Source organism: Pyxicephalus adspersus, chromosome 1 (genome assembly GCF_032062135.1).
Source record: "Pyxicephalus adspersus chromosome 1, UCB_Pads_2.0, whole genome shotgun sequence".
Classification (NCBI taxonomy): Eukaryota; Metazoa; Chordata; class Amphibia; order Anura; family Pyxicephalidae; genus Pyxicephalus; species Pyxicephalus adspersus.
The window spans coordinates 48,174,439-48,194,149 of NC_092858.1; the positions used below are offsets into that span (position 1 = coordinate 48,174,439).

Consider the following 19,711-nt stretch of genomic DNA (forward strand, 5'->3'; position numbering starts at 1 on the left):
CAACGAGTAGACAGTTCACATTTTACTCACCGCCCCACCACACCCACACTCGTATTGATCATATCTTTATCAAATCTTCCGCTTTTGCGGAATAGTGTGTCAGCTGACATTTTTCCCATTACTTGGTCAGACCATGCCCCGGTCACATTGGACGTTTTCCTTGCCCCTTCTCAGACTAGAGTTTGTCATTGGAGACTGAATGATTTCCTCCTTAAAAATAACGACACCAAATTGGTCCTCACTACGGGTATCCAAAATTACTTCACTGAAAACGAGGGTTCCGTGGCACATACCTCTACACTTTGGGAGGCTCATAAGGCGGTTATTAGCGGTCAGTGCGTGGCCCTGAGCTCTCGCCTAAAATGTAACTCTGCCCTGCAACGTACTCTGACTGAGCGGGAGCTGCGCTCAGCGGAGGCAAAACTTGTTAATAGGCCCTCATTGGGTCTTCTGTGGGAGGTGATCTCTCTCCGCTCTAAATTAAGGGCTTTGGAATTGAGGAAGGTCAGTTGGATGATGCAACGCACCAGACAATTATACTACCACAAAGGCAATAAGGCTGACATGCTATTGGCACGCAAACTTAGAGACGCATGGGTTCAAGCTTCTCCCGTGGCCATAAAAGATGACCGTGGGGTAATGCGAGATGACCCCTCCTGTATAGCCTCTTGCTTTGAAACCTACTACACTCAGCTATACCAAGTGGTACATCAGGCACAGACCTCCCTAGGGGGCACTTTACAAGAGAAGATAGATTCCTACTTAGTGGACCTAGATCTTGCCCAGCTGTCGGAAGAGCACCTGGAACATCTCAACCGACCCATCACCGGAGATGAAATTTCTAAAATTATATCTCATCTTCCCTCTAATAAAGCCCCTGGTCCAGATGGCCTTCCGTACTTGTATTACAAAACTTTTTTGCCGGAATTACTCCCACACTTGGAGGCTTTATTTAACGATTTTTTACAAGGTAAGCCAATTCCACCTTCCATGTCCAGCTCTCACATTGCAGTTATACCCAAACCGGGTAAAGATCCGGTGGACTGTGCTAACTATAGACCCATAGCGCTGCTTAATTCGGATCTTAAAATATACACCAAATTGCTGGCTAACAGACTCGCACGGCTCCTGCCATATTTTGTACATGGAGACCAAACTGGTTTTATCCCCTTCCGGCATGCCAGTGATAACACCCGCAGGGTGATTGATGTTATAGACATCCTTAACAAACGTGAAACTCCATCTCTGATTCTTAGCCTAGATGCTGAAAAGGCGTTTGATCGCCTTAGTTGGCCTTTTATGTTCTCCACGCTGACCAAACTGGGCTTTTCCGGACCTTTTTTCCGGGCAATTCGGTCCCTTTATAGCAGCCCGACAGCTTCCGTTAAATTACCCCATGCCTCCTCCAGACAATTTTCTATTAAAAATGGTACACGTCAGGGGTGCCCATTGTCCCCCCTTTTGTTTGCCTTATGTATCGAACCCTTGGCAGCAAAAATCAGATCCAACCCGGACATCCAAGGGGTTAGGGTGAGGGACTCCTCTTACAAGATTTCGCTTTATGCGGACGATGTGCTCCTTACGCTAACACACCCCACTATTACTTTACCAAATCTGTGGTCTGAACTACACTTGTTTGGTGAAATCTCCGGCTACAAGGTGAATTCCTCTAAAACGGAGGCCCTACCTTTACATATGCCACATCCGCAACTTTCGGCGTTACAGGACAGGTACGCCTTTATGTGGCGGGAACATTCCATTGGTTATCTAGGCACTCAGATAACGGCTACATACGGCCAGCTATATTCGTATAACTTTCCCCCATTGTTCCTGGAGGTACATAAGTACTTGAACAAATGGAAATTACACCCGTTATCGCTTTTGGGACGTATAGCCTCAGTAAAAATGATGCTCCTACCCAAACTTTTATATTTATTTGAAACCCTCCCAGTGCGGGTTCCTGTCCAGACCTTGAAGAAATTGCAGGCGGGTTTCTTGAATTTTATATGGGCCAATAAGAGACATAGACTCTCTAAGTCGGTAGTCTGTACACCACGGGAACTTGGAGGCCTAGGAGCTCCCGACCTTCTTAAATATTACGTGGCGGCTCATTTACGCTATTTACCCTTTTGGACCTCATTACATTCCGCCACTATTTGTAGGGAATTGGAGGAATCCTGGATCTTTCCAATCCACCCTAATGTGATGCTTTGGAGCTCCTCCCTCCTATTGGCAGATAAGGAATTACTCCCACCAATGCTGTTTACCAGGAATTTATGGCGGTCCTATAAAATTAAATATGGTTTATCCTCCACAGCATCGGTTCTGACACCTATTATTCACAACCCCCTATTGCCTGATAGCCTTAGCAGAGGGATATGGCAACCCTGGAGGGAGAGGGGACTGTTCCACCTCCGGGATATTTTACAACCCGTGGAGAAGAGGCTGTTCTCCTTTTCGGAACTCCAAGTCATGTTTGACCTTCCCCAAACTGCCTTTTTTGGGTATCTGCAGATCAGACATTACGCCCTCTCCCTCACCCAGGCACCCAGCTTTTCAAACACTACCTCCTTTGAGAGGATATGCATGCTTGGCCCATATACTAAAGGTCTGGTTTCCTCAATTTACCGTCTCCTTCATACTAGTGTACCAGGGATTTCGGGAAAATTTGCTTATATGAGCACTTGGGAATCTATTCTAGGCCGCTCCTTGGATAATGAGGGGTGGTCAGACATATGGGAAGCAGCGCACAAAAGCTCAATCTGTACATTATATAAGGAAAACTTATATAAAATAATATTTCGATGGTATCACACGCCTGATGTATTACACAGGTTGTTCCCCGTTGGGACCCTACCTGTTGGCGATGTGGGACACAGCGGGGAACTTTGGAACATGTATTTTGGTATTGTCCCATTATTCAGGGATATTGGGACCGGGTCCATAAGCTGCTTCAGGATGTAACTCAACATCAGTTGTCACTGGACCCGCTTACCCATCTATTGGGGTTACCCTTCACGGGTCTTCCCAAACCTACTAACAAACTGATTGCCCATGTTTTAGTGGCAGCTCGCACCCTGATCCCGACCAGATGGAAGTCCACTCTACCCCCCTCTTTAGAGGATCTATATACCCGTATAAAGGATGTTCGCCTAATGGAATACCTTACAGCCCTTATACAAAACAAAGTTGAAAGATTTGAAAGGATCTGGGATCCGTGGGACACCTTCTATGCTCAATTGCAAGTTTAGGGTTTAGTTGTGGTTAACTTGATCCGGTATACCTCACTTATGATGCCCACCTGCCCCCCTTCTACCCCCCCTCTTGTTGTTCATACGGGTTATTATTTTGATTGTTTATATGTACCTGTTTATTCTTTATTGTATGTTTTCTTCTTTTTTTTTTTCCTGTGATTGTTGTTTGTTTCAGCAATGCCGGATGGGATTTTACTTTGAACTTTGGCCTTGATGTTACTTGACAATAACATTACTACCTCAGACGAGGACATATACTTTGATTGTTGGGTATTTTGCTACACCTGATGTCTATGGGTATTATGCGTATTGATCCTATCCCTGTATTGCTGTACTCCTTGTTTATATTCAAAATTTCAATAAAAATTCAATTTAAAAAAAAAAGAAAAACCAGCAGAAATATCTGCATAAACAGAGCTGGTCCAGTGGTGTTCTGGTTCCTGGTTACCTAAAGACCTGCTGCAATGAGGTACTGATGTATAGTATGTATAATATATATGTATATATATGTGTATAGTTTTTTATATATGTGATTTAAACAAAAGTCTGAAATAATTATTATTATGTTCTTCAGAATCTGATCTTTTCCAGCATAAAATAGTCTTAACCCAAGAAACGTTCTGGTAGCATTAATTGTAGTATAGGTTTCTACATGGCCCAACAAGAAGGGAGACACATCTGAATGCAAGTGAAGCAAGTTAAATTAAATGCTTTAAATTAGATGTAGATTTAAACACATTCGCTAAAATCTCATTTAATTCTGAACATGTTAATGTGGCTTTAAAACACATTTTCAACATTTTAAATTTGATTTCATTTAAAAAAATGCCTTGTAATTCTGCAATGAAGATCCTTGTTCAGACATTTCTTGTTACAAAGTGACAACTCAATTTCTCCAGCATTGTCACCCTGTTATTTGTGCATTCAGATGAGTCTATAAGTGTCTGTACCAGCACATATGACACATGAAGTGTCCACTGTTGTTCCCATCAGGAAACCAAACTATTAGCAATAGTATACAGATGCTGATGGATGCAAACAAATAGACAGAAAGTGGCCGCAAAGAGTCTACAGAAAATTACCAGCATTTAGATGCAAAAAACTGATAAAAGATTGAAAATAGCATTTTCTAAAAGTGTTGGAAAATAAAACACTTTCATGCTGACTTAGTTTTTCCCATAACACAGATTGATATTTCCTGGAGCCACATATATATAATTATATATCTATATGATTATATATATAATTTTGGTATTCCAGTTGTATTCCTGTGGAGGGAGACAAAACACAACAGATCTCCATTTGCCTGAACAGTCACACAATGCTACTATAAACTTATGTTTATAAGGTTTACATATACCGATTAGTTGATAATGATATCCCACTTCCTAAGCAGAGACTGATAACACAGATAGGTTTGTAAAAAGGGGTTTACCCCCTAAACACATTTGCATAGTGCTACCCAGAAGCTGAGGATAGCTTTCTGTTCTGAGAAAATACTCATGCTCCAACTTGGAATGGGTCCTACTGTGCACAGAGATTGTTGAATGTTATATCCCCTCTTCTGAGGAAGAACTCTGCTGCTGGCCCCGGTGTAGAAGCCCCAACACACACTCTAGTGTCCATCTACAAACCTTCTATTTGCAGTGATATTGCAAGTGCATAAATTATTTTATTCACAATAAAAATCATATTCTTTTACTACATTATGTCAGTGTGTTTTCATTTTTGTTTTTATACTTCTCACAGTACTGTTACCTGCCTCTTGGGTTTCAGCAAACTGATGTCAAATTGGAGCTATTCGACTAGAATATGGGCTATCCTAATTTTCTCCCAGCCTTGGAAATTCAAGTGGCAAATGATACACAGTAAAGTGTGGAGTACTAAAAAATTGTTGCCTTTATTACAACCTTATGGAACTTTGAAGGCATCCTTTAAAAACAAACATTTTACAATGCATAATTAATAATAAATATTAGTTTTTATTGGACCTTGATAGAACTATCAATGACTTACTACACACATTATATGCTTCAACAGCAACCACTTTTTATTCAACTGGCAAAGGGTAATTAAAGCCAATTATGAAAAGGTGATATCACCTTTCCAAGGCTCACCATAATTACTCTTCAGCAGTTAAGGAATTTTTGTAAGGAGTTTATTGTAGGATGTTTTTATTTACCAACATTTCCAATAAAAAATACTGTATTGTAATGAATGTGGTTTAGTAAAATATGTGTACAAATTTATACGATAGTGTGTGTGTGGGAATATTAAGCCACATTTGTATACGTGTGTAGGTAAATCTGATGTTTTAACCTTAGAGCCAGGGCATTGGTCAAGAGACATGGGGCACATGCATTAGATATACAAATATAGCGCTACCCATTAGTACAGCAGGATGCAGGTTTGCAGGCGATTTTGTCAATTTTGCAAATTATTTAAAAAAGTATGATGATTAATGAAAATCCTAAATAAAAATTATAAAATGCTCAAAGGTCACACTGACAGCACAGCAGTGGATTAACAATCTACTATTCTCCCAAATGTAAATGCTGTTTGCTGAGTTGCAGAGAACTACTAAAGTAACAGGATCTACTGCTGCAACAACAGTGTTATGTGTTTATTTAGGACAATTATGAAATCTATATTTTCATAAATACCTAAGCTAATAATCCCCTCCCAATGCTACTATGGGTTTAAACTAAACTAAAAAAAAAGATTTGCAAGCCTAAATTCCTCAAGTAACTCAATTCCATGGACACAAGAGTATAGGGTGCTATTGTGGTTCATTTATTCCTTCTACTTGTTTCTGTACTGTTCTCCTGGGGGGCAATATCTATGAAAAGAGCTTTAGCTTTAGATGTGGCATTTATGCTGGAGGCAATGTTCACATCAACATGCTGCAATACAAACCAAAGCAAACACTTAAGTAGGCACTTGTATGAATTTTTTTATTTGGATTAATAAATTCTTTCTTGTCTAGTATCAGTGGGAGGCACAACACATGTTATTAACTCCTCTTGATATCCATATGTAGGGAGGCTACTGGCGACATTGTATAACTATTTACAGGATTGACAATAAATTCAAATATTATTTCTTTTAGCACTTGCTGAAATGTTTTGGGATAAAATAATATATAATTTTGTTATGGATGGATCAGAAAGGCAGAAATACTTATAAATAAAGGCTAGCCACAGCAGCCATGCAGATGCCCACCAACAGTGAATAGCAGTAAGACATCTGCCCATCCCATCACTCTTGAGGAAAGGAGCTGCAAAAGCTGAATCTGTCCTAATCTTTTCTTCAACCCAGAAAATAAAGAAATTGACCATATCTAATAAACAGCGTTTCCAGCATATTTGTATATAATATTTTAAGGTTATATGTACTTATGGAATTGCATGTGCCCACTCAGCATTAAACCAAATTAGTTTAATCATGCAGCTCTCTATTGTTTCCTATTTCTGGACAAATTCTAGCAGATAAATGCCACTGCTTGACTTTTTAGGTCATAGGTGGATATGTTATCTGACAGCTCCCAATCTATAAAATGGGTGGGGGAGGGGGTTGTACAGGGCACTAAAGTTCCACTTTTAGGTTTGTATGATCAGGTGGGTCATTACTGCAGAAAGAGACAAGCGATGTCCCTTCTGCAATAATGTATTTTTTTTTGCCTGATCGCTCCAATTTTCTGAAATCAAAGCCAACCTGTGCATGCGCAGCGTCAGCTTTGGTTTCCTGGTAGTCCTAGCAATACCAGCCCCCCTAGAGAGGAGGGAACAGGCGTGCTAGAATTACGTCCCAATGTACAAGTTACTCTGTGGTCTGCTATGACACAGGTGGAAGCTGCAAATTTTAGACCTCTCTCCACATGAGCCCTTTGCCCCCTAAAGGCCTAAATCTCTACATAACTTTTCGAGAACTGCACACAGTGGCTCTGGCGTACAAAATAGAGAAAGAGAAAAAAATTTTAAAAAAGCCTATCAAAGCAAGTGATATTTTTAAAAGAAAAATTGGGAAATTATTGAATAGGGGGAGCAGAGGGAACAGAAAGAAGGAAAGGTGTAGTAAACAGGAAAGACCCCACAAAGGGGAAGTAACACATGAGGACGTATCACTGAACCTAAAAAGCATATTCAACTGAACAATAGAGAAACTGGGTGAATCTTCCAATAAAACAGAATAGCAGAGAAAGAATATTTACAATATCTTCATATACAACTGTGACAGTCATTGAGGATGCTTAATAATAAGGGAAATGGTGGATAGAGTCAGAAAAGTTTAATATTCTACCAATCTCCTGGGCCTCTCTTGTACCCAGTCAAAATAGTTTTACATCATAGTTTGCTTGGCTAATTATTCACTGTGATAAGGAAAAAAGTCTTATCCATCTTTTTCCATTCTAAGAAACAAATATTTCAGTGGCTGAATTGTGTGTATAAAACTTTTATTTCTGGGACTTAGGTAAAGTGTTCAGAACCCTGGAGATTGTTATGTCTATTAAATCAGGAATTATCAAGGTCAATCAAAAAAGAGATAAAATCGAGCACAGGCACCCCAGTCTGCAAGGCCTTTATTCAATCACCATAGTCTGGGGATAACTGAGGATATAAGTGAAGAGTCCAGGAACAAAGCTGAGGCACACTACTCAAATATAAATGTTTGTGTCAATAGAACCATAGGTTCATAGAAAGATCACTATGCTTATACATGGGCTTTATGGAACCAAACTAATAATTTTTGTAAAAACAAATCTAAAATCCAGCATATGCACCCCAATAAAAGTGTCTCTACCACTTTTAGTGCAGGTGGAGTACCCATTGCTTCTATTCAACCACCCCACTGTTAGCATAAACAGTCTTATAAAGTGGTCACAAGGATTTAACCAAAGCATTTCATGGCACTATAGTGAAGGGAGGAGACCTCTTCCAATGCAGGAAAATTCCTATTCTTGCTAATTAAAAAGGAAGCTTCAGAAAGGTTTGCGGGGCCGTTGTTGCCATCAAGGGTTCAACCAATCCCAAAAGACAACAAGAAATCCTAGGAGTGAAGGGGGACACAAGTCAAATGAAAACCAAACTATGTCACCTTCCTCCAGAAGGGGCCAGTCTCAGGATAGAACCAAAAAATATGGAAAAAAGCCCATCTGCTAAAGGGAACATCCCCAGCACTCAGAATTCCCAGCCGGCTAAAGTATAGGTGGGGTAAAATACAATTTATGGACGATCTTGAACAGAATAAATCAATTTCAGGCATGAATGTAAAATGAAATTGCCATACATCTTTCTAATATTTCTCATTTATCTCTGGACTGTTCTCCTACAGACCTCAAGATACAAAGAAGGTTGAGAAAATAAAAAATTAATCTTTTTTAAGAAATCCAATCCAGTTTACCCTATATTAGTCTAACTTCTACAGGTGTCACGGTCCCTTCCGTGAAGGAAGTTTGAGGATCTGTCAGACAAGCTGCATGTGAGCTTATCTGACAGTCTCTTTGTTTTTACTTGTTTCTGTGTTGTTGTTTGTAATGACCACTCCCCTTGTATCAGGTGCAGCTGCTGGTCATTACTGCTCTACCGTTTAGTCTGGCCTCACACTTCATGCTGTGCGGTTGATATTCACTGCTGGGTTGTGAATAGCTGGAGTGTTGTGCCATCCTGAGTTCCTGCTTATATATCTGCTATTAAGATAAGTTGAATTACTTTTGGTGTTTTGTTGTTTACTAGGCCTCAGGGAGACACTGGGTCTTTCATAAGAGAAGGAACCAGAAGTCTCAAGCCAGACACTACTGCTAGGGCTATACAGGGCTAGTAGGGCCTAGGTTCCTGTGTATGAGTATTTCCACCATCAGGGGATACTCATACGGTTAGGAGTTAGGGCAAGGTTAGGGTGTCTGCAAGGGGTGACCATTCCCTTTTCCCTAGCCGTTGGAGGCCTAGTACTGAGTATAACCTTTCTGTAGAAAGAGTCCAGTAGTCAGAAGCAATCTATGTCAGAAATACTGTATGTCCTCGTAGGCTATAGTGAAAGAACAATTCCACATGTTCCACAGACATTCCCAAACAGATTTAAAAAGATAAAGGAACCAACTTAATGATTGGTTGTTGGGAAATACTCACCTACACACCTCAATGTACTGCCCTCAAACTAATGGGAAAAAAATCTGTTGCTATACCTGACATTTTCATTCAGGGAAGTGCTACCATTCTCTAAAAGGTTTTCCCCTTTTGAAATTCTGTAGGGTCCACATGCCTGAAGATATAGCCTGGTAAACAACGGAGCAAAAGTGTAGACCAATACATAGTTCAGATATAGAGTAGTAACAGAGCAGCCATGCCCATAGTGTGGAAACATATTCAGCATATTCCGGAGACACAGACTGAAATCAGAACTCTAATCTGGAAAAAAGAGTCTTGGTATGTTAAAGAAGGGACATCATCCTAGTGTGGGAATATCTAGTTCCTTCTTTTCTCTAAAACTAAAGGTGAAACACATCACAAAAAGTGGTCTTTCATTCAATAGATCATTATTTATGAGCACTGCTGTTATGTCTCTTTACTACAGGAAGTAAATGGAAATCTTCTAAAATGTACACAAATGGGTTCCCTGTTCTAAAATTAATAATATGTGTCTGTACATAGCCTTTAACTAATTTTCTATGAACTTTGTGAATCAAAATATTAAATAAAATTTATGACATGATATATGTGTGCTTGATAATAGGACTAATACTAGAGGATTAACACATACTGAAACCCTTCTACTTTAAAGAACAATAAGCAAATTCAGACATGTAATATCATACCTTCTTAATACTATAAACATCACTTTGTGTTTACTTTAATTGTGATGTAATAACTATTATTAATTATTGCTACACAATCTAGCAATCTCCAGGATGATTACAGCCGTCTCACATGGACCCTGTGTTTGCAATCCCCAAACTGGTTTGTTTGTTTTCAGGGTATTATGAGAACACTCCACGTCTGAGGATGATGGAAGCTTTACACGCAGAGGAAGTCAAGTGTTGGGACCTCCCAGGGAACATTCTTCTTCTGTATAAGAAATGATTATGACATTCTTAAACTGTAATTACCACTGCCTGTTTACAAAAGTGAATGCAATCGCTAAGAAATAAGCTAATTATGGAGCAATTTGTAAGGAAGAGTATTTTCTTAAGGTGTTTACAAACAAAAGGTGTGCAAAATCTTACGGTTCTTTAAAAAGTATCCACAGCTTACTGTAGAAAAACCTGCCTCTGTGGGGAAGCAGTGGTCTCTCCACTGAGGTTCAGCACATCCCTCATGCTTATGCTGTTTGCTGATTGAAGGGCTTTACCTCTGTCTCCACTGGTGGGGGGAGTCAGACTACTATTTTCATGTAGTTCACTATTTTCACTACTTTCAGGAATTTGTTTCTGTAACATGCTTGTGGCTGCTTTCTAAGAGACACCTCTATTTTGATGCATCTGAAACTTATTTAGCTGATTAAAACTCATTTTATTTGGGCATTATAAAGATTATAGATACTTGGAATTTATCACTGTCAAAGCCTGTTTAGGCTCTATTCAGCACACAAGAAATAAATATTTTTCTATGTACAAAGAAATAGTTTAGAAAATAAAATCTAATTGACTTACCACTATAGAAAACCATAAGGGTACCATTAAAGATAATGACTGTCCTGAGTATGCAGTCTCATGCTAACTACATGACCAAAATCACAATGTTTCAATACAAACAGTGCATGTGCATTCTGTAGGGTTGAGCATCTGCCCGCATTTTCTCATTTTACAATCTTAGCCAAACATGTCAAAAGTACTAGTCAAGCACTCTTAACTGTCCTGTGACTCCTCCATAAAAAAACTTTACAGGGGTTCTAATCCAAAGAAAAACAAGTAAAGACCATTATAAAAACATTTTTTTGTTCTTTAGTAAACAACATGTCATTTAGTTAGGGATTACCTCTACTTTAACGCCGACTACAATTATTCAGGCAGACTATAAAAGGAATATCTATAGAGAAGACACCTATGTGTATGTTATTGCTTTATTTGGTATTATGTCAGTGTGTGTCAAATTTTGGAAGTGGGTGTCAACTCATGAAGAAGTTTACCAATCTCAGGGGAACATTACAGTTTTTCTGCAGAGGCTAGTAATTTCTAGTTACACCCCTGTGCATGTCCCTTGACATTGTATTTAAATACAGTATTCTCAGGTATGAGTATATAGATTTCACTAACTTCCACATTCTTTCATGAATCAAATGGTTTTGTGACGTCTATTGTAAACTGAAAACTTTTTTGTGCATCTAATGTCCTTTTTAGTCAACATAGGAAATGATTCTGTTTTGGGTGTCCAAAACAAAGTTAAAAAAAAGAGGCCCTGGTAAAGGTGACAAAAAGGCAAATTAGCTAATGTCCATTCCTGCTAAAAAGGAATTTCCTGGTATATGAAGATGCTTAGGCACTCCTATGTCTACAGCTTTATACTGGTGCGTCTGCAATGGGATATCTAAGATATTGCTGCCACTGGATGTTAGTCACTGAAGATTTAGAGTGAGAATTGATAATGTAACTACTAGGCTGCTCTACTTGTTCTCCTTGCTGAAAGGGTCTGGGATGACGAAGCAAAGCCCTTTCTCTATCACACTGGCTGCCTTTATGCAGAGAAACAGTGCAGGGATTGACAGTAAATCAGTAAAGAAGAAATATTGGCCTAAGGAAGACTACATAGAATACTGCTGATTATTCCTTACTCTGTCTTCTTTGGCACGGTTTTCGTTAAGTTTCTTTTTTAAAACTATTAAGTACAGCTATCAGATTTCTTTGCTGCTATTTGGTAACACTGAATAGTTCAGAAGCGGAAGCACTAACAACATCAAATCTGCCATGTTTATTTACTGGGAACTGCTGCAAGAGTTTAATTGCAGAGCAGGTAGTAAGTAGGTGCCAGAAAAGTATTCTACAATTTACATTCCCATGTGTGATATGTGGCTGAAATTGTTCTTTATGTCACTTTGTCTGTGCACAGTTGAAGAATTGCATCCATGATTTATAATATTAAAGGCTGGGCAGCATAAATGACTCAGTGGCTAGCCTTTACACTTCTGCAGTGCTCAGTCATAGGTTTGAATCCTGGTCAAAACACTATCTGCAATGTGGACTTTTGAGCACTATAATAAAGAATAAACCTAATTTTAAAAAAGAAAGATTGTATACAATTGGCTAATTGTATCCATTTATTAGAACATGCTTTGACTGTACAGAATTATTTAACAGAACCTGTGCATTACTAGAGGCTCAACTATCTGATAGTACTTGTGTATGATAAAACCAATAATGAAGATCTTAAGGTTTTCATGCATTGCCCAACAAGTTTCAGTTGATGGAGGTTACTCACGTCAAAAACTGTGCAGAGTCTCCAGTGTGTCAAATGAATATGTCATTGCTTTTATCAGGACCAAGATTCTAGGAAATAAGAATAAGTTACTTGTTACTTATTACAACCAGCAGCTTTGGCCTAAGCTACGCATTGCAGCAAATTTCAGCCATTGCGGGCATGCACCTTCCTAAGAAGTAGACCATGTCTTAGTGTTATAGATATTTGAAATGTTTCTTAGTATGTTCTGATAGATGTGTAACTATCCAATAAATGAAAAAAATTCAAATAGCAATAAAATGTGTGTGAATTGCTTACATTATCATCCTGTGTTTTTCCATCTTTATGACTTACACTTGACCAAGTGAAGACAACCGGAGTCATTGAAACTGCATCATTTTCTGTATTTGTATTGATTTATGTTTTTGTGGTTTCCTGTTAACCTATGAACATGTTTATGGCTGGAGGTGAACCACAATTGCTTGCTTGTTCACTTAACCAATTTCTATGAAGCAGGATGCACATGTGATTACACAAGATCTGATCTTAGAGGAAATGTGCCAACCTGTAAAAAGGTTCTCATCTTTATATCGAAAATTTACAACACTTTTATTTCACAAACCTTCATATGTCAAAGAACAGCTAACAAATGTTGAAAATATAGACACAAGTCCATTGAGTTCAAGCAATAAAAATAAAAAACAATGCTTGTATCATATGCAATATTCCTGTTTATAAAATATTAATATTTGTAAATTAATTGTAAAGATGTTTGAATATAATACCAGAAAACAAACAAATAAATAGTAAATCATTACAAAATGCTTTATACATTTAAGTATTTGCAACTGTGTACCCACTCCTTAAATAGGCAATTGTATTGAAGCAGACTTCCATTAAAAAGGAAGTTCAATTTCACTAGCTGGGTCTATTTCCCACTAGAAATCACCTTTATTTACAGGTAAAAAAAAAAAGTATCTGTTAAAAGGAAAGCTACAAAAAAATGGCAGCATATAGAGTACACAGTAATCTTACCCCACCGGGGGACAGTCAGGGTAAAGGAATGGTGAAACAGCAGGTTTTCTTGGATTACCATCAATTAGCCTAAAATGAAAAATGACCAAAACAATTTTCACACATCTTGGAAGCTAGGTGCCACCTCTGCAAAACCTAATCCCTAATCCAGTCTTGAGCAAAGGACTATCCCACACTCTGGTGATGATCATATACAAATGTTTGTTATGCAGGTGGGGCCAGAGTTTTTGGTAAGTAATCAGCTGGGGTGGGGGAATTAGTGGTGCTAGTGAGCGAGCATTTTTCAAAGAAAACTTTTATTAAAATTATCATTAGGGTGTTCTGCAGGTAAAATCTAGCACACAATTTAGGGTGTTGCATCAATAAACACTTTGGTCAGAAATATATAATATATTGCAAGGAACATACAAACTGGCTCAGGCATGTGCCCATGCTCTCATCCCTGCCACACATATGTACGAATACATACATGTATGCTTTCATTGCTTTGCTGACTTCAGCTTTGTGTATTTACCCGATACCCAGATAGTACTTTTAACCTACCTTCTAACCTACCATTGGATTACACTTTTGTCATTGTTTACTTGGACTTTATTCATCATTTATGACCTTGGCTTGTTCTGGACCCCACGTATCACCAGCTTTAGAACCATCAGGGCCCAAGTGGCAGATGACGCTGACCTCATTTTGACAGGTAGACACCAGATATGTGATACTCTGCTGAGATCTTGGATCCCCTTTAAACCCCCTTTAAGACATCCAATTACTCCCTTATCTGGACTCCTCTTCCTCTGATCCTTTGATCCAGTTCCTTCCCCAATAAACTTCCCTTCAGTCCTTTGATCATACCCTCATATTGTGTCAAATTTACTTTTAGTATATTAACTACAGGCACTGACTGTTGGCAGATAATAAATATAACAGACCCTATTTCCATAATAATGTTGTGTACTCATCAAATAATTTAAGACTGATATTTCAGCTATTGATAGGTTCCTTGGGGGGAAGGTTGTAAATCACTATCTATCTATCTATCTATCTATCTATCTATCTATCTATCTATCTATCTATCTATCTATCTCTTTGGCTCCCTCTCCAGCTCTCTCCAATCATGTGTGGAAAATCCAATCCTATAAACTGAAGGATTTGGAATGAAAAATGATCAGCAGTGTCCCAATAATATAGCATAGCAGTAAAATAGTATTTTATGCTCACTTTGAAAATCTAATCAAGTGAAATGTGCCCATCCATGAAATGCCTGACATAGTCCATGAGATATATTTAAATCTACATCAATCTGTGTTAGTGTTTAATAGCTTAAAGACATATTAAATTGAAAGACAGGGTGTAACCCACTTCCCCTTTCTACTGTACTGCTATCTTAAACTAGAGGCCAGGAAATGCTCAGTGTGACGTTGTAACCATTTACCATGTAAACAATGGTCACAATTCTGCTCTTACTGTATTGATATGTGGTTTCCAGAAAAGCAAGTGTCATTATATAAAAGCATACTAATCACTAGCACAGTAACATTTAAAATATTAGTGTCTGCAACTTTTCTCCAGCAGATAATTTATTTAAAATGTAAACTGCAGGACCTTTACACCTGTAAAACATAAAACCCGCTAAAAACATCTGCATATGTTGTTACACAAGGGTCCACTCAGAGTAGTGCAAACGTTTTTTTATTTTAAATCTGACAACACAGTAACGCCATGTTGTTCCCTCAAAGCTAAACTATAAAAGTCTAATAATCCTGGTCAATTGTATGTCTTGTCCTTGCTTCAATTTTATATCAAGATTGTATTATTGTACTAATATTATGTCCTCCCTGATTCCTCTATTTCTCTCATCAACATGCTAATGCAAATACTAAACAAAACCTGTATGTTTTCATTACATACCTTAGTTTGGACTCAGTGATAGGTATTTGTGTTTTTCTATGCAATGCAGATAAATGTGTTGTGGAACCTAAATGATTGAATGAACTGCAATATAAAAGATAGTAGGCAATTTCACTAGAGGAGAGAATTCTGTACAACTGTGCAAGATGCAAAACAAAGATGTAGTTCAGGTTTATTCCAAGGTCAGAGGCAGGGGTTGCCTAATCCGTAAACCAGCAAATTCAGTAAAACACAGAAACTCACCCAGTGTTGAAATTCCAAAGGAAGCTTCAGCTGAACATATGTAGCAATGCTTGTTTGTTCCACCTGTTATTTCTGTGCATCTATCATTTGTTACATTATTGTCTGCCATGTAAAATAATAGAATGACAATAAAAGCTTGTACAGGACATACTTTTCTTAAGATCAGTTTTCTTGTGTCTATGTTCCTGACAAAATCACTAATACATGACTAATTGAGTCTGAAGGAACACACAATGTTTTATAAATGCCATTTATAAGAGGGAAACCCCCTGAAACATTCCCTGGTGGGAATCAAATACTGCCATTGAAACACATGGAGCTGAAAGATTCCCACTAGGGAATGTTGAGGTAATTTCCAATTCCCTGTTTTATAAATAGAGCCGATAATGTAGTGCTATTACAATTTTCTCCACATAGGTAGCTAAAATAGTTCAAGTCAAGCCATGACATTTAATTCTAAGATGGGTTTCTTTTTTAACATTTGACATTTATAAATGACAGAGGCTACAATTCAGTATTATAACTTGTCATGTGAATATATGCATATGCATGGGAAAATGTGCTGTGACATATGTTCTACGTATGAAAGAGTGAATGTTACCTTCTCTGCACTTTCATACATTCCAGCTTCTTTTGTTGGTATTGAGAGAAGCTTATGCGCCAGCTAACTTCCTTTCTTTTGAGCTGGATTTACTGGGGCTTTCAAACCCTAACCAGTTCATTGTGAATTCAGGTCTACAAAACACAAAAAACACAGCAAAATTAAAAAAACATATTTTAAGTTGCTTATTTCACTAATATATACCTTCTAGGATACATTGATATTACCTGCTGTGTCTCCCATGGTGCCGCAGCCCAAAGAGATGAGGGAAGAGGCTCTCTCTTGCCTCACTTCTTAACCTCTAGTTTAAATGTAAGAAATCCCAGCATGGAACTCAGGAAACAGCAGAGAACTCTGTAACAGTACTGACTGCATTAGGTTCCAAGAGCTTTCTGTACATACTACTATGACAGGCACTTGCAAGCAAGACAATAACTCATCATCGTGTTGCTAGTTTAACCACGTTTAGGCACCTCATGGATACACTTAGAGCGGATCTATCAATCAATATCTATCTGTCAATATTACATAAAAGGGTCATTTTCCTTCTTTTTTTTAACATTCTTTATTTTTATTTTTTTTACAGATTCAAATAAGCAATATAAAAAAAATGAACAGAACATACAAAAACAGAAAAAAGCTAGGAGCTCAATAAACTGTCCAACAAAACTATTTGGTTGCAGTCCTTGAGACATTGATGGTATTATAGATTAAAAAGTGGTATAAGAAAAATTGCACGGGTACTTTTCCTGAGAGGAAGAGGAATATGGATGAGGCATGTAAACAATAGAGCGGTTTGGACAGTACAGAGGTTCAAGAGCAGAGCAATAATATTTAACAAACATTTTAAGGTAGGTCAGGGTCCAGGTGGCACATGAACTCTGGCGTTATACTATAGTATATAAAACCACCGCACATGGCATTAAATTTGTCTGAGGTGCCCTGGACACTGGCTGTAAAGTCCTCCATCATCATGATAATATTCACCTTATATAGCCATGATGAGGTGGTGGATTTCCAGTGTATAACGATACAGAAATTGGTGGCAATGATGAGGTGTCTAATGATGAAACCCTTATAAGCCTTTACCGATATGGTGTTGTGGTGTAGCAGAAAAAAAACCTGGGTCTGATTGTATACAGTGCACCTGATCCCAGAAAGAGGAATAATGGACATGACCAGAATATGTGTAGCATGCTGCCCCTACCTCATTTCCTGATATTTGCTACTAGTTGAGGATTTGAAAGGTCAGGGTAAGTATCTTAGTTTCATTTTTCTTAATTTATTGTTTTTTGTAAATTTACCACCCCTTCTGCTTGTTTATATGTGCAGGAAGACATGTTACTTGATCTCATGCATGTGCAGTAAGAGTTTGGGCACTGTCAAATAACCCAGAAGAAAGAGGAAAAAAGATAGCAGGGTTGGACATATCAAAGCACCCAGGAAAGAAGTTGGATGCCAAGACAGTGCCAGATTTGCTGAGTGTGGTGAGTACACGGACAGAAGGCTTTCATCAGGAAAAAGTAATTGATTTTTTTTTTTTTATTAATGCAAGTTCCACTTTAAAGGATCCTTTCAATCACTGGTATTTAGGACACAATCTGCAATCTAGTAATATAAACAATTCTAGTAGACAGTGCACAATATTTATCTATATTTATCTAATGTGCTGATTTGGAACAGATAGTTTAGAAATATTAAGAAATAAAAATAAAGAGTACAGGGACATTACTTTCTTGTAAACACTATTTTAAACCACAGGATTATTCCACCATGCAGAGCCAAGTAGGCCAGTTACAATTTTCATTTCCTGACCAACAAGGGGCCCAGTTTATTGTTTCTTCCAGTCAACTAGTTCCTTCTGTTGGCTAAAGGGTCAGACGGTTTGCACTAACAATAGTTCCCATTTGTTTGTCCTATTTATAGAAGCAATGTTAACAAGTTAAAGGCTCTGTTATAGCACAAAAACATTTCATTGTGTCATGCAGAACCAAGCTCATACACTAATATGCAAGAGTGCGTGGTCTGCCTGATTGTTATTCTCAGAGGTCAGAGTGTTATGAAATCATTATGAAGACCAGTGGTAAACCCAGCTCAGCATGGCGTAAATTCTATACATGTCATCAGGTCTTCTTCAGTATTTTATAACATAAACAAAATATACACCAATGAAACTAGAAACCAACATGCCATAATATTTCAATATAAAAAGGAACCAGCCCTTATGTCAGAGCGATCCAAGCTATGTATATGCACGTCCTGTAGGGTTATTGTACTTTAAATGACCTCACATACTCTTATGTATCACAGAGCACTTTGCAACTTCCTTTGGGTATAAATAATGCCTTATATGTTATTGTCATTCATTTTTAAACTTTCTGTTCTTTATACAAAACTGAATTATGTTCTCAATTTATTTCAGGAAGAATATTCTGCCGAAAAATGATTTCAGTTGAGGTTGATGGCTGAATTATCCATCGGAGAATCTCTTTCCCTCAAAAAGCTACATTCTCCCAGATATTTTCTCATTATTATTATTTTTACATATTGTACTTTACAATAAAACCACACATACCAAATGTAGCAAGTGATTTAAGCTACAATCTTTTGTGCAGAGATTTCATTGCTAGAATTCTTCTTTTAACAGGATAGGGCAAGTGTGAGATACAAAACCAAAGGTATTTTTGGAGTGGTTGACACTGTCAAAAAAAAAGACTGACACTGGCAGCAAAAAAAGTTAACAAAATCATTATTATATGGGGTCAGTATTTTACCTGATTTGCTTTGGGTTGCACTTTGTTCCATCTAATGCAGCATGCCCTATTCAGGTGCATTTGAACTGCAAGCAAACAAGTCAAATGCAGCCTTTACCTCTCAGTTCCTGTTTGCTATTTCAGCATATAAATCAGAAATTAAAATGCAGTTGTATAAAATTTGCAAACCCAGCATTTGAAAACAAAGTCCAAACCTAAGAAACATTTGGTAGAGATCAAAAATAATGAGAAGAGAGGTTGGTGCTTCCCAATTGGATTGGAACATTGGAAATTAGTTGTTGAATATGTATTTATCTTTTTTCAACTATCAAAGAAAATTACTACAAAGCAACTATGAATGTCAACTATTTTGAGGAAATCTCCAAATTTTGAAAAACCATTAACTTCCCTTTATTGTACTACATCCTTCTTGGAATTTAAAGGACAAGTTATTGCATTTGCCTAGTTATCAGTAAGAGGATTATTCTCAACTATTTTTAAAAACACAGCCCTGTGAACCTGCTTAGTCAGGAG

At 37.9% G+C, this 19,711-nt stretch overlaps 2 long non-coding RNA genes across 3 annotated transcripts; one reads left to right on the plus strand and one right to left on the minus strand.

Annotated features, from left to right (window-relative positions):
* Positions 1-6,958: 6,958 nt before the first annotated feature.
* LOC140329855 (uncharacterized) lies at positions 6,959-13,769 on the minus strand. Of its 2 annotated transcripts, XR_011920523.1 has the most exons (3): positions 13,676-13,769; positions 12,662-12,729; positions 6,959-10,315 (listed from the first exon to the last, which is right to left on the minus strand). It is a non-coding gene; the product is annotated as an uncharacterized lncRNA (long non-coding RNA). The 2 variants fall into 2 exon arrangements; XR_011920522.1 differs by lacking the exon at positions 6,959-10,315 and having other exon boundaries at positions 12,491-12,729.
* Positions 13,770-17,364: 3,595 nt separating this feature from the next.
* On the plus strand, positions 17,365-19,027 carry LOC140321718 (uncharacterized). Its single transcript, XR_011919005.1, has 2 exons — positions 17,365-17,911; positions 18,847-19,027. It is a non-coding gene; the product is annotated as an uncharacterized lncRNA (long non-coding RNA).
* The last annotated feature ends 684 nt before the right edge of the window (positions 19,028-19,711 follow it).